The 13,882-nt window shown below is 46.0% G+C and overlaps 1 protein-coding gene across 3 annotated transcripts in view; it reads right to left on the bottom strand.

Annotated features, from left to right (window-relative positions):
- Positions 1-13,882, bottom strand: part of OSBPL2 (oxysterol binding protein like 2) — a 101,871-nt gene that overhangs the window by 52,084 nt on the left and 35,905 nt on the right. For 2 of the 3 annotated variants that reach the window (XM_029070422.2, XM_039912831.1), the window contains exon 3: positions 12,070-12,270. The gene's annotated coding sequence lies outside the window, so the exon portion shown is untranslated. Of the gene's footprint in view, positions 1-9,548; positions 9,599-12,069; positions 12,271-13,882 lie in introns of those variants that run through there. The other variant, XM_029070423.2, reaches the window with a different exon arrangement.

Below are 13,882 nucleotides of genomic sequence, written 5' to 3'. Positions count from 1 at the left end.
ACTTCATCAGCGAGCATGGAGAATGTATTCATAGGTGCCAGTCATGTGAAAGGTATCGAGGTGAATGGTATCTTAGACTTTCATTTCTTTAAAGAAATTCCATGTCCAAAATATGCAGTGTACTGCACCCATTTTGGATGGTCAGTCAACACTTTATTGCCACTAATCTTCACTTTACTGTGCTCCTGCAAATTATATCAGCATTTCTGCCTTTCCCTATTAAGGACTATGGGAAAATTGCTCCTGAAAATGATGGCAGCAGTGTAACCCAGAGGAAAAACATATGGGTCAGAGGCAGGAGACTGGATTCTAGTTCTGATTCTGACACTGGCACCTGCTGTGTGACCTTGGGTAGGTCACTTATAGCCACTCTTTGACTCAATTTCCAGATTTGCAAAATGTGCAGAAGATACTTGGCTATTAGACTACGTGAGCCCCCACTTGAGACAGGGTCTCATCTGACTACCTGGTATCAACGCCAGTATTTAGTAAATAGGAATGTTTAACAAATGCCATAATTAATAGTTTCACCACATACCCAGGACATCAAATATTTCAAACGCTAATTTCTATATGTTAACACAATTAGTGTCACATCAGAATTATTTTACAACCAAATATATCAGTTTAGTGCAAATATATCATTTTTGCCTTGACTAGAACCTCAAGTGGTTCATCAATGAATGGTATTTATTAAGTACTTACTGTTTACAGAGACTGTTCTAAGGGCATGGGAGAGTACATTACAAGAGAATTGGCAGACACGTTCTCTGCCCATAATGAATTTACAGTCTAGAGGAGGAGACAGAAAGTAATATGAGTAAGTAATTTATAATACATAATTTAAAGATATGTACATAAGTGCTGAAGGGCTGGGGTGAATATCAGACATCCAAAGGTCACAAATCCAAGCACACAGATGACGCAGAAGGGAGAATGAGATGGGAAAGAGAAGCCTTAATCAGGGAACGCCTCATGGAGGAGATGTGATCTTAATTGGGCTTTGAAGGTGGAGAGAGTGGTGGTCTGGCGTATATGGAGGGGAAGGGAGTTCCAGGTTGAGGGAGGATGTAGGAAAGGGGTCAGCGGTGAGATAGATGAGATCGGGTCACAGTGAGCAAGCTGGCGCCAGAGGAGCGGAGTGTGCAGGTTGGCCTGTAGTAGGAGATTAGGGAGGTGAGGTAGGATGGGGTGAGCTGATTAAGTGCTTTAAAGCCAATAGTAAAGAGTTTCTGTTTGATGCGGAGGTGGATGGGCAGCCACTGGAGGTTCTTGAAGAGTGAAGAGAAATGGATTGAACATCTCTGTTGATAGATGATCCATGCAGTAGAGTGAAGTATGGGTGGGACTGGGGAGAGACAGGAGGCCGGGAGGTCCGTGAGAGGCAGATGCAGTAGTCGAGGCAGGATAGGATAAGTGTTTGAATCACTATGGTAGCAGTATGGATGGAGAGGAAAGGGCGGATTTTAGCAATGTTGTGAAGGTAGAACTGACAGGATTTGGTGACAGACTGAATTTGTGGGTAGAATGACAGAGATGAGTCATGGATAACACCAAGATTACAGGCTTGAGAGACAGGGAGGATAGTGGGGTTTACAGTGATGGGAAAAACAGGTGGTGAACAGGGTTTGGGTAAGAAGATAAAGGTTCAGTTTTAGACATATTTAATTTGAGATGTTGGCAGGACATCCAAGTAGATATGTCTTGCAGGTAGGAGGAAATGCGAAACTGCAGGTAAAGAGAGAGGTCAAGGCTGGAGATGCAGATTTGGGAATTAACTGCATAGAGTTGGTAATTGAAGTCATGGAAGCAAATGGGTTCTTCCAGGGAGTGGGTATGGAGGGAGGATAGAAGGGGACCTAGAACTGAGTCCTGAGAGACCCCTACTGTCAAAGGGTGAGAGGCAGAGGAGGAACCAGCAAAAGAGACTGAAAAGGAACAGTTGGAGAAATAGGAGGAGAAGCAAGAGAGGACAGTCAACCTCAAATTATTTCCTAATTGTTTAGTGTTAGACAGTGTCGCCAACTTTACTAATATTTTTAAAGTTCTGGATTTTAAATGCTAAAATATAGAAACATTAAATTTTCAGCAATACACCTTTATATTTTAGATTTACATAATGTCATATTTAATTAAAATAAAATCTACCTAAGAAAAAAATTTAATACATTTGTTAGAGAAATATTTTGAAGTCTAAGAATTTCTTGCCAATAAGAGTTCTTTTCATGGGGCATAAACTTTACTTTCTAGTGATAAGATTTTGAATGAAATTTTCTACGGTGGGAGTTTTTTGTTGTTGTTGCTTTTATTGGTATTTGCTAAGTGCTTACTGTGTGCCAGGCACTTTTTTTAAATGGTATTTGTTAAGCACTTACCCTGTGCCAGGCCCTTTACTAAGCACTGGGGTAAATACAAGCTAATCAGATTGGAAATAGTCCATGTCCCAGTTATAATCCCCATTTTACAGATGATGTAATTGAGGCACAGATAAGTGAAGTGCCTTGCCCTAGGTCACAGGGCAGACACATGGCAGAGCCATTAGAAACCAGTTTCTCTTTCCACCAGGCCACCCTCCTTCTCTTAAAATTTCTCATAAAGAATTGAAAAAAGTGTACCTTCAGTTCATTTGAAGTGTAATACTAGATTTCATAAATCCCAAACAATCTAAAATACAGATTAATCACTTGCACAATTCTTCCAACACCACCAATGGAATCCCTCTTTTCCTTACAGCCAAATGAAGATACATCTCATCCTTGACAGTAAAATGCCACAACATAATTAGGGCAATAAACAAACATCCTGGAGGGCTAGAAAAATGCATTTATTACCATACTGATGTCTTGGAAAAATATACATGTACATACAGATGTATGTTACACAGAAAAACCTCTACTATCATATGTCTGAGTAGCAGCCATCTCCTGCTACGGAAAGATCCACAGAGTCCATTCAGGTATCAGTGGGATTCTATGGGCTCAGCTGGGGTGAGGTGACCAGATGTCCTACATTAGGCAGAACAGTCACCCTTACTACTGCTGATGGTAATAGTAATCACTATTATTATCTTGGTATTTGTTAATCACTTATGTGTCAAGCACTGTTCTATGTGCCGGGATAGATACAAGTTAATCAGGTCAGACACACTCCCTGTCCCGCATGGGGCTCACAGTCTAAAATTCGGAGGGAGAACAGATATTGAATTCCCAATCTCTGAGGCACAGAGAAGTTAAGCGACATGTTCTCGGCCACACAGCAAGCGAGTGACCCAATCTGGATTAGAACCAGAGTCCTCTGACTCCTGGGTTTATGCCCTTTCCACTAGGCCACAATCCTCCTCATATTTATTAGTAGTGCTTACTATATGCTAAACATTGCACACTGGAAATAGATACAAGAAAAAAGGGTCTCAATTTCTGGGCCTCAATTTCTAAGGGAGGGAGAGAAGGGCTCTCGTTCCCATTTTACAGATGAGTTAACAGAAGCACAGAAGAGGTCAAGTGACTTATCCAAAGCCATACAGCTGGCAAGTGGCAGAGCCAAAACAAGAACCCAGGGCCCCTGACTCTCGGGCCACACTCCTTCCAGTATTCCACGCTGCCACTCTTCAAGGGATACTATGCTGTCACCCCACAGGCCTAACACAAGACTTATTACGTGCCCTGTCGTAGGGTGAGGTGGCAAGACCAAACTACCCAGATTCCGTGGCAAAAGAGGTGATGATGGCAGCAATGGTGACTGCTGTTGCCACTCTCGAAGTGGAGAAAGAAGTCTCCCCTCTCTCTTGCTCTCTGTCTCCCTTTCCCCTTTCTCGCCTTCCCATTCCCGGCTCTTAGCTTCCCACCTTGGTCACCCGGAGCTAGGGAAAGCAGCGGCTGCCTCGCCACACTAAGTCTAAGGCCAGGAGGTCTTCCTGCATACCTCAGGACAGAGCAGCAGGTGGCTCAAGTTTCTGGTCCAAGGCACATAGGAAAAAAAATATTTTTTTTCCCCCCACAGAAATAACTTACTTGATATGCATTACAAAAGTTTTGGTACCAATAATATAACAGTGCTTGAGTTACTGAAGGATTTTATTTTTAAACGGTCTATTTTGACTTCTCAAATGAGAACTAATATCAATGGAAGGACAAGAATTGTTGAACTATATAGAAAATTCCAACTAAGAAGAGCATTCATGGCATAAATATAGCATATTTGCTCCCCAAGTGCTTTCACATGCATTATCTAATTTTAAACTCACGGCATTATGGGAAGATGGGGAAAGGTGCACATTAACTCCATTTTACAGTAAGGGAAATGCGGGCCCAAAGACCTTAAGTGACTTTCTTGGGTGACCTGGGCCTCGCCCTCGGGTCCTTACTAAACACTTCAATGCCTTCTTTCTCCACGGGATGTCATTGATATTCGAGTCATGGACTCACACCCTGGGTTCTGTGTGCATTCAATAGTTGTTGTGTCCGTCTGCAATAACCACCTTTCCTTCCTTTACTAATCAAAATGTTCCAATACTTTCTATTCAGGGCAGTTACCACGACCTAAACCAAGGGATGTCAAACTGCAGCTTTTTGAGCCACATGAGATGCACACATTTGCACACCCATGATTTGTCCCTATCTTATCGCGGCAGTGGGCTCCAGTGGGTCAGGGCTCTGGCTCTTTAGGTGGAGGTAACTCCCCTCATTCATGGCAGCCCTGGTCAGGAAGGGGTGTGGCACCCGACTTCACCTCCTTGCTCACCAACCCGTGACCACCACCACAGCCATCTCCCCAGGAACACCTCGGCTGAATGGTAGTTTTTTGGCGAGCAGCTCTTCAGCAAACAATCACTGTCCCCTCTTCAAAGCCTTAGTGAAGGCACATCTCCTCCAAAAGGCCTTCCCTAACTAAGCCCTCCTTTCCTCTTCTCCCACTCCCTCCCTTGCAGCTCACAGCACTCATGTACATATCTGCAATTTATTTATTTCTACTGCTGTCCATCTCCCCCTCTAGACTGTAAGCTCGTTGGGGGCAGGGAATGTTATTGTTCATTGTTATATTGTACTTTCCCAAGTACTTAGTATAGTGCTCTGCACAAGGTAAACACTCAGTAAATATAACTGAGTGAATTCGACTCGAGAGCTCTGGCCACCCCTGATCTAAGCTTTACTGTTGTCTATAAACTTCTAGGAACATAGACTTCCTGAGGCAAACCTAGCTTTTTCAAACTCAGCACTTCATGCCTGCATTTAATATTCTTCATACATTTTGGCTATCATGGTATACAATTTTGAGTACCCAGAATTTCCCAACTCCACATCTCAACCCACCATGACCTGCTGCTTCAAATGACCTATGCTCTTCCTCGCCACCTCTTCTTTTTTTCTGGTATTTGCTAAGCACTTACTATGTGCCGGGCACTGTACTAAGCACAGGGGTAGATACAAGCAAATCAGGTCGGACATAGTCTATATCTCACATGAGGCTCACAACTTTAATCCCGTTGTGCAGATGAGATAACTGAGGCCCAGAGAACTTAAGTGACTTGTCCAAGGTCACACAGCAGGTAAGTGTCAGCGCAATCTTTAGGGTGCTCCAATTTCTCATATCAGATGGATACTCCAGGCCTACATGTTTCACTCAGTCATATTTATTGACCACTTACTGTGTACAAAGCACTGTACTAAGGACTTGAGAGAGCATTCCCTGCCCATAATGAGCTTTCAGTCTAGAGCGGATTCATGCTGAATCTCACATTGAACTTCACGCCATTAAGATTAAGTGAACCACTTTCGTATTTTTACCAAGAAAACTCTATGGATATACTCCCAGAACGATTGCAGAAGGAGAGCGGGGAGTTCTGGGCGAGATGTGTCCATGGTGTCACTATGGGTCAGAAACGTCTCGACAGCATTAAGACAAAACAAGACTGTGTTCTGCTTTTTCCTCTCTGATTTCATTATGATTTTGAAATTTTTTTTGCCCTCAATACTGACCCCAAAGCAAAAAGTGAACAAATTTCTGAAGAGGTCAAGGGAAGTTGAATAAGTTCATTGTTAAATAAGTAAACAACAAAATTCCATGATGGAATAACTTACATTAGTTTTCATACCTATCATGTCTGTGCAGGTTTAAAATGCTTATTTTCAACCTCCTGGTGTGACCTAAACCATAGGTCCCAACCCCAATTTTTCCACAGCTTTTTGTCCTATTACCCATGATTTAGTTCGCCAGTGAAATTTTCAAAAATCCAAACCTCACAGTTGGCAAGATATTACTTGATCTTACTGCCAATTTCTCAAATTTATCTTGGGAGATTTGCTATTCTTCTTAAAAATAGAAAAACCATGCCTTTCTATGAAAATGCCAATTTTAAAGACAACTCAGAAGAGGGTAGGAAAAAGATCACAAATCAGGGTATTTTAGAGTTAAGAGTTTTTTCCACTTAATATTGTCTAAACAGAAGTCACAATCTGACTTCCTGATTAAGTTATTAAAACAAGGGTAGAGAGAAGATGGGGCAATCTCCCTTAACCTTACCTCAGAAAAGAAATGACTCCAAAGAAGTTTTTCCAAGTAATGTTCCCTAGGCCATGTCAGTTTATCCTGAAAAACCATCCTGCCTTCCAAGCCAGTATCTCGCCTTTACTTAAACTTCTATTTATAAATTCGCGCTTTAAAACAAGACATTTAAAACAATTCGTATTTTGCAGTCGCAGTGATAAACAAAAATGTACATTTGGGGAAGGAAACAACAAAAGATTTTCCAATACCCAAGCATTTTTTGTAGATATCACTACTCAAATACATTGTAGCTGAACACGAGGATGTTTACAGACATACTTTTGTGCTGGTCTTTCTACGTGGTACTTTCCATTTTCAATGTGTTTAGGCAATATTTACTAGCTAATTCTGAAAACCTACATCAGCTTAAAGAAGGCACGTGAAAACGACACTATCTTGGCTGTGATTTTCCAGTTGGAGGTTGAACATATAAAAGGGTGGACATCTCTTGAAACAGAAGAGCACTTTATAAATATGAAGCATCACTGCAGCTCCCGCTGTTCGTGCTAGAATTCCGGTAGCCTTGTCCCGGGACAAAATTCCCGGGATCCATTGGACAATATGGTTTGTCTCAGTGCTTCTAGGTTCCTCCCTTGAGAAAACTTTCCTCATTTCCTCCCCGAGCACAAGTACCACGAAAACCAGAGGTGGCAACTTGGGGGAGAATTTAACCATCTTGAAATCGGTGAGAACTTTCTTTCTCTCTACACCGAGTTTTCTTCCAGGTCCCAAGGAGGGCCAAAGTGGGGAGGGTGCTATTTGCAGTGGTCAATCCTGCAGTTTGCTGCACAAGGGGATGTGGCCTAGGTACAGGACCTGCAGGTCCGGGACAGCGGCCAGGCTCCCCGAGCCAGGGCGGGGGGGAGCACTCCTCCATGCCAGCAGAGCCAAATCCATCAATTAATTGTATTTATGGAGCGCTTACTGTGTCTAGAATACTGTGCTAAGCGCTTGGGAGAGTCCACTATAATGGAGCTGGAAGCGGCGTGGCTCAGTAGAAAGAGCCCGGGCTGGGGAATCAGAGGTCATGGGTTCGAATCCCAGCTCTGACACTTGGCAGCTGTGTGACTGTGGGCAAGTCACTTCACTGGGCCTCAGTTACCTCATCTGTAAAATGGGGATTAATTGTGAGCCTCACATGGGACAACCTGATTACCCTGTATCTACCCCAGCGCTTAGAACAGTGCTCTGCACATAGTAAGCGCTTAATAAATACCAACATTATTATTATTCCCTGCTCCCAACGACCTTTCGGACAAAGGGAACCTGCTCGGATCCATCTTGGGCCTATTTCAGGGCCACTCCCAAATTGGGAGCGGGAGAAAAGGGGGAGAGGGGCTCCCGAGGAAGCAACAAACCATGAGAATGGGGGGGTCCCCTCCCCCATTCCCAGAGGGGGCTCGTTCTTTTTGCCCCGGTGGAAGTAGTATGGCTCAGTGGAAAGAGCAAAGACTTGGGAGTCAGAGGGCGTGGGTTCTAATCCCAGCTCCGCCACTTGCCAGCTGTGTGACCTTGGTCAAGTCACTTAACTTCTCTATGCCTCACTTACCTCCTCTGTAAAATGGGGATTAAGACTGTGAGCCTCATGTGGGACAACCTGATTACCTGGTATCTACCCCGGGTCTTAGAACAATGATGGCACCGAGTTAGCGCTTAACAAATACCATCATTAATATTCCCTCATCTGTAAAATGGGGATTAAGACTGGGAGCCCCATATGGGACAGGGATGATCCAACCCTTTTTGCTTGTATGCACCCAGCACTCAGTACAGTGCCTGCCACAGAGTAAGCACTTAACGAATACCATAATTGTTATTCTCATCTGTAAAATGGGAGATTAAGACTGGGAGCCCCATATGGGACAGGGACTGTCCAACCCTCTTTGCCTGTATGCACCCCAGCGCTCAGTACAGTGCCTGCCACATAATAAACGCTTAACAAATCCCATCATTATTATTATTATTCTCATCTGTAAAATGGGGATTGAGACCGGGAGCCCCATATGGGACAGGGACTATCCAACCCAGCTTGCTTGTATACACCGCAGCGCTTAGTACAGCGTCTGCCACAGAGTAAGCGCTTAACAAAAACCATCATTATTATTCTCATCTGTAAAATGGGGAATTAAGACTGGGAGTCCCATATGGGACAGGGATGGTCCAACCCGCTTTGCTTGTATGCACCCAGCGCTCAGTACAGTGCCTGCCACAGAGTAAGCGCTTAACGAATACCATCCTTGTTATTCTCATCTGTAAAATGGGGGATTAAGACTGGGCGCCCCATATGGGACAGGGTCTGTCCAACCTGCTTTGCCTGGATGCACCCCAGCGCTTAGTACAGTGCCTGCCACACAGTGAGCGTTTAAAAAACACCCTTATTATTCCTTAATCTGCAAAACGGGGGATTAAGACTGGGAGCCCCATATGGGACAGGGACTGTCCAACCCTCTTTGCCTGGATGCACCCCAGCGCTCAGTACAGTGCCTGCCACATAGGAAGCGCTTAACAAATCCCATCATTATTATCCTCATCTGTAAAATGGGGATTAAAACCGGGAGCCCCATACGGGACGGGGACTGTCCAACCTGCTTTGCCTGGCTGCACCCCAGCGCTCAGTACGGCGTCTGCCACAGAGTAAGCGCTTAACAAAAACCATCCTTATTATTCTCATCTGTAAAATGGGGGCTCAAGATGGGGAGCCGCATATGGGACAGGGACGGTCCCACCTGCTTTGCCTGGATGCTCCCCAGCGCTCAGTACAGTGCCTGCCACATAGGAAGCGCTTAGCCTATATTATTATTATTATTATTATTTTCCGTAGCTCTCCAATCTCTTGGCCCCTCCCAGAGTCTTGGGGCGGGGGGGAGGCTTCTCCCCTGCGGGTGGGGGCCTGCGGATGAGCAACGCCTCGCAGCTCCTCCAAGCCCCCGAGACCCTGCCCTTCCCCCCCCCCATACCTGGTTGCTAAGGGGGCTTTTCCTTGACGACGGTGGGGAAGGACTCACCTGCGCCCCGCTGTCAGCCGGCGCCAGCGGCGACCCCCGCCCCCCCCCCCCAGCCCAGCGACCCACTGACACAGAGGCGGAAGTGCGGCCGGCCGCCCCGCTGACTGACGCCCGCCTCCGCCAACCGCCGGCCGCCGCTTCCTCTACGTCACTCACCCCGGGCCCAATCGCCGCTCGCCCCTCGAAGGCGGGGCCGAGGGAGGGGGGCCGAGAGGGGAGGCGGGGTTATGCTAATGAAGGGGGCGGGGCTCCAGCGGCCTCCGCCCCTCGTTGGTCTGGACGGCCCGTCCCGGCCGGGTGATGAAACGCGCGACCAATGGGAGCGGCGAGGGGGCGGGGTTATGCAAATATGGGGGGAGGGAGGAGGCTCGGCAGGTGGAAGGGCCACGGAGCTTGCGCAACCTGGACCCGCTTCCCAGCTGGGAATTCGGTTTTCCCTCTTCAAGACCGTCATTCATTCATTCATTCATTCATTCATTCATTCATCCATCCATTCATTCACTCACCTTTAAATTGATCTAATAATAATGTTGGTATTTGTTAAGCGCTTCCTATGTGCAGAGCACTGTTCTAAGCGCTGGGGCAGATACAGGGTCATCAGGTTGCCCCCAAGTGGGGCTCATAGTCTTCATCCCCATTTTACACATAATAATAATACTGTTGGTATTTGTTAAGTGCTTACTATGCGCGGAGCACTGTTCTAAGCGCTGGGGGAGATACAGGGTCATCAGGTTCACAGTCTTCATCCCCATTTTACAGATAATAATAATGTTGGTATTTGTTAAGCGCTTACTATGTGCGGAGCACTGTTCTAAGCGCTGGGGGAGATACAGGGTCATCGGGTTGCCCCAAGTGGGGCTCACAGTCTTCATCCCCATTTTACACATAATAATAATGATGTTGGTATTTGTTAAGCGCTTACTATGTGCAGAGCACTGTTCTAAGCATTGGGGTAGATACAGGGTCACCAGGCTGTCCCACGTGAGGCTCACAGTCTTCATCCCCATTTTACAGATGAGGGAACTGAGGCCCAGAGAAGTGAAGTAACTTGCCCACAGTCACACAGCTAACAAGTGGCAGAGCTGGGATATTAAGTTAGTATCAATTTAACGCCGCAGCGTGGCTCAGTGGCAAGAGGACGGGCTTGGGAGTCAGAGGTCGTGGGTTCTAATGCCGCCTCTGCCCCATAGTCATTCATTCAGTCGTATTTGTGGAGCACTTACTATGTGTGGAGCACTGTACTAAGCGCTTGGGGTGTCCAATTTGGCAACGGATAATAATTATGGTATTTGGTAAGCGCTTACTATGTACAGAACACTGTACTAAGCACTTGGGGTGTCCAGTTCAGCAACGGATAATAATAATTATGGTATTTGTTAAGTTCTTACTGTGTGCAGAGCACTGTTCTAAGCGCTGGGGTAGATACAGGGTAATCAGATTGTCCCCATTTTTTTTATCCCCATTTTTACTGATGAGGTAACTGAGGCACAGAGAAGTGAGGTAACTTGCCCAAGGTCACACAGCAGGCAAGTGGCAGAGGAGGGATTAGAACCCATGACCTCTGACTCCCAAGCCCGCCCTCTTGCCACTAAGCCACGCTGTTTCTCTAAGACAATCCCTGCCCAATGACGGCTTTACAGTCGAAACAGAAAAGCGAAACAGAAGAAAACAAAACAAGCAGTCTGGCGCAGACATTGTCAAGATAAATAGCACCATGGAGACATACATATCATTAACAAAATAAATAGAGTAATAAATAATATATACAAATATGCACATTGCTGAGGGGAGGGGAAGGAAGCTGTGTGACTTTGGGCAAGTCACTTCACTTCTCTGAGCCTCAGTACAGTACTCTGAGTCCTCCTCCAGTATGCAGTTTTACTGAAGATGCACTAGCAAACTATGGATGTCCTGAAATTGTTTTCCAGATACCAAGAGAGTGGGGAAAGTTACCTACCCACCTTGGCCCTGACTAGATGCTAAGGGTGAATGTGGAATGTGGAAAAGATGGCATTGGCCTCTACTGTGGCGGGCAGGGAGAAATAAGATGAGGAGGAGGAGAATTGACAGGCTTAGGAAGAGAGGGTCAGTGACCAGAAGACCAGGTGGTAAAGCCCAGAGACATATGAGAAGCAGCATGGTGTAGTGGATAGAGCATGGGTCTGGAAGTCAGAAGGTCATGGGTTCTACTCCTGCCTCTGCCACTTGTCTGCTCCTTGACCATGGTCAAGTCACTTGGCTTCTCTGTGCCTCAGTTACCTCATCTGTAAAATGGGGATTGAGACTGCAAGCCCTTACATGGGACAGGGACTATGTCCAACATGATTTGCTTGTATCCACCCAGCGCTTACTACCGTGTGTGGCACAGAGTAAGCGCTTAACAAATACCGTAATAATAATTATCATTATTATAAAAGAAGACCGATTCACCTGCATGCTAGGATCTGACTTTCCTTGTTGTGGCATGATCCCAGAATGTCTATATTGGACCTGGGTAATTGCAATTCCTTGGTTCACTTACCTCCCCTCCATAGTTTCTTTGTTCACTTTGGCTGGGCTGTAGCTCTGTCCTGAGAGGAGGAACCGAGAGGGCTTGGGAAGATACAGGCTTCTTGCAAGGGGCCAGGGCCCCTAAACCTCCACATCTTTCATTCAGGTCTCCATACCCCTAATCGTGTTGTCATTGTTCAAGGCAGAAACTTTGGCAGATGTGTCCACCAATCTGGGGGAACCATTAAGAGGAAATGACCCATGAACACTCTGAAGAGCAATGCTTTTAACGGTCTATTTGTTTATAGTATTTGTTAAGCGCTTACCATGGGCCCGACACTGTACTAAGCACTGGGGTAGAAACAAATGAATCAGGTTGGACACAGTCCATCTCCCATTTGGGGCTCACAGTCTCCATCCCCATTTCACAGATGAGGTAACTGAGGCACAGAGACGTTAAGTATCTTGCCCAAGGTCACCCAGCTGACAAGTGGCGGAGCCAGGGTTAGAACGCAGGTCCTTCTGATTCCCTGGCCCGTGCTCTATCTGCTAAACCACACTGCTTCTGGTGGAAGATTATGAAAGAAGGACATCCCGAAGCCATCCCTTCTTGTGGAGGGACGTACTTCAGCGAGGTGCAAACTTCTCGTACAACCACTTCATGACAGTGCATCTCTGAAAGAAACCCAGGTCCCAGTGGCCTGATGCTGTTGTCCTTTGATTGAGAAAATCTTCTCCCACAACAGCTACATAAATTAGAACAACAGCACGGGCTGCCTACCAAGTTTGATCATTGGCATAGAAAGACTGTTGCAGACCCTAGAACAAATCAGGGAACCACCACAGTAAAACAAACCTCTCACAACACAGGCTGCCTCACCCACGGTCCAGTGTAAAAAACAGTGCCAGTGATAGGAGACCTGGATGTGAATCCCATTTCTGCCACTGATTTGTTGTGCGATCTTAAATAAGTCACTTAGTACTTCTAAGTGTCGGTTTCTCCTTCGGTAAGATATGGGGAATAAACTCCCCTTATTGTCCTACCTTGCAGAGCTAATAGGAGAAGATGAGATCATCTGGGAGATGCTCTCAAGAGAAAGGGCAGTACAATTGCGGTGCCTTAGAAACCTTCTGAGCAAGGTCTAAAATCATTTCTAAGACATGTATTTTCTTCCCACACTTCTGAGGGGGCCGGAAGCTGGCACAGGGCCCTTGGTATTTTTCCAACTCCAGGTTCCCCTCATCTCCGCTGTTAGACAAAAGCTCCTGAGCCCAGTCTCACCAGGCTTCTTGCTGAGGTATGAATAATCTCCCTGATTAATGAGTAGCCATTTCTAACTGGATTTATGAGGAAAAAGAATCCCTGCTTTGAAGGTAGGATAGCCCCCAAAATCTTAGGGCTAGTCAGGTGCGGAACTGGACTTTCCGCAAGCGGATAACCCCGAATCCTGAGTAGCCCAGGGGCCTCTCTTACTAAAGGGTGAAAGCCACACCTTTCCCACTGCTCTTCTTTCCTTGGCAACCGTTCTGTTAGCAACCAAGCAGAGGGAGGGTAAAATCAAGAGGCCGTTGGTTCCGTCCTGGACACGTTTATCTCGTTGGTTCCGTCCTGGACACGTTTATCTCTTAGAATACAGAGTTGGTTTGGTGGGGTGTGGGGGCGGGAGTCATCTGGTTCAAACTCCAACCTCAAGAGAGGTGATGCCTAAACTATAATAATAACTGAGAAGCAACATGGCCTAGTGGATAGAGCACGGGTCTGTGAGTCAGAAAGACCTGGGTTTGAATCCCAGCTCTGCAGTTTGTCTGCTGTGTGACCTTGGGCAAGCCACCTAATTTCTCTG

The sequence above is a fragment of the Ornithorhynchus anatinus genome, chromosome 8, assembly GCF_004115215.2.
Source record: "Ornithorhynchus anatinus isolate Pmale09 chromosome 8, mOrnAna1.pri.v4, whole genome shotgun sequence".
Taxonomy (NCBI): Eukaryota; Metazoa; Chordata; class Mammalia; order Monotremata; family Ornithorhynchidae; genus Ornithorhynchus; species Ornithorhynchus anatinus.
This window is presented reverse-complemented; position numbering and strand designations above follow the sequence as displayed.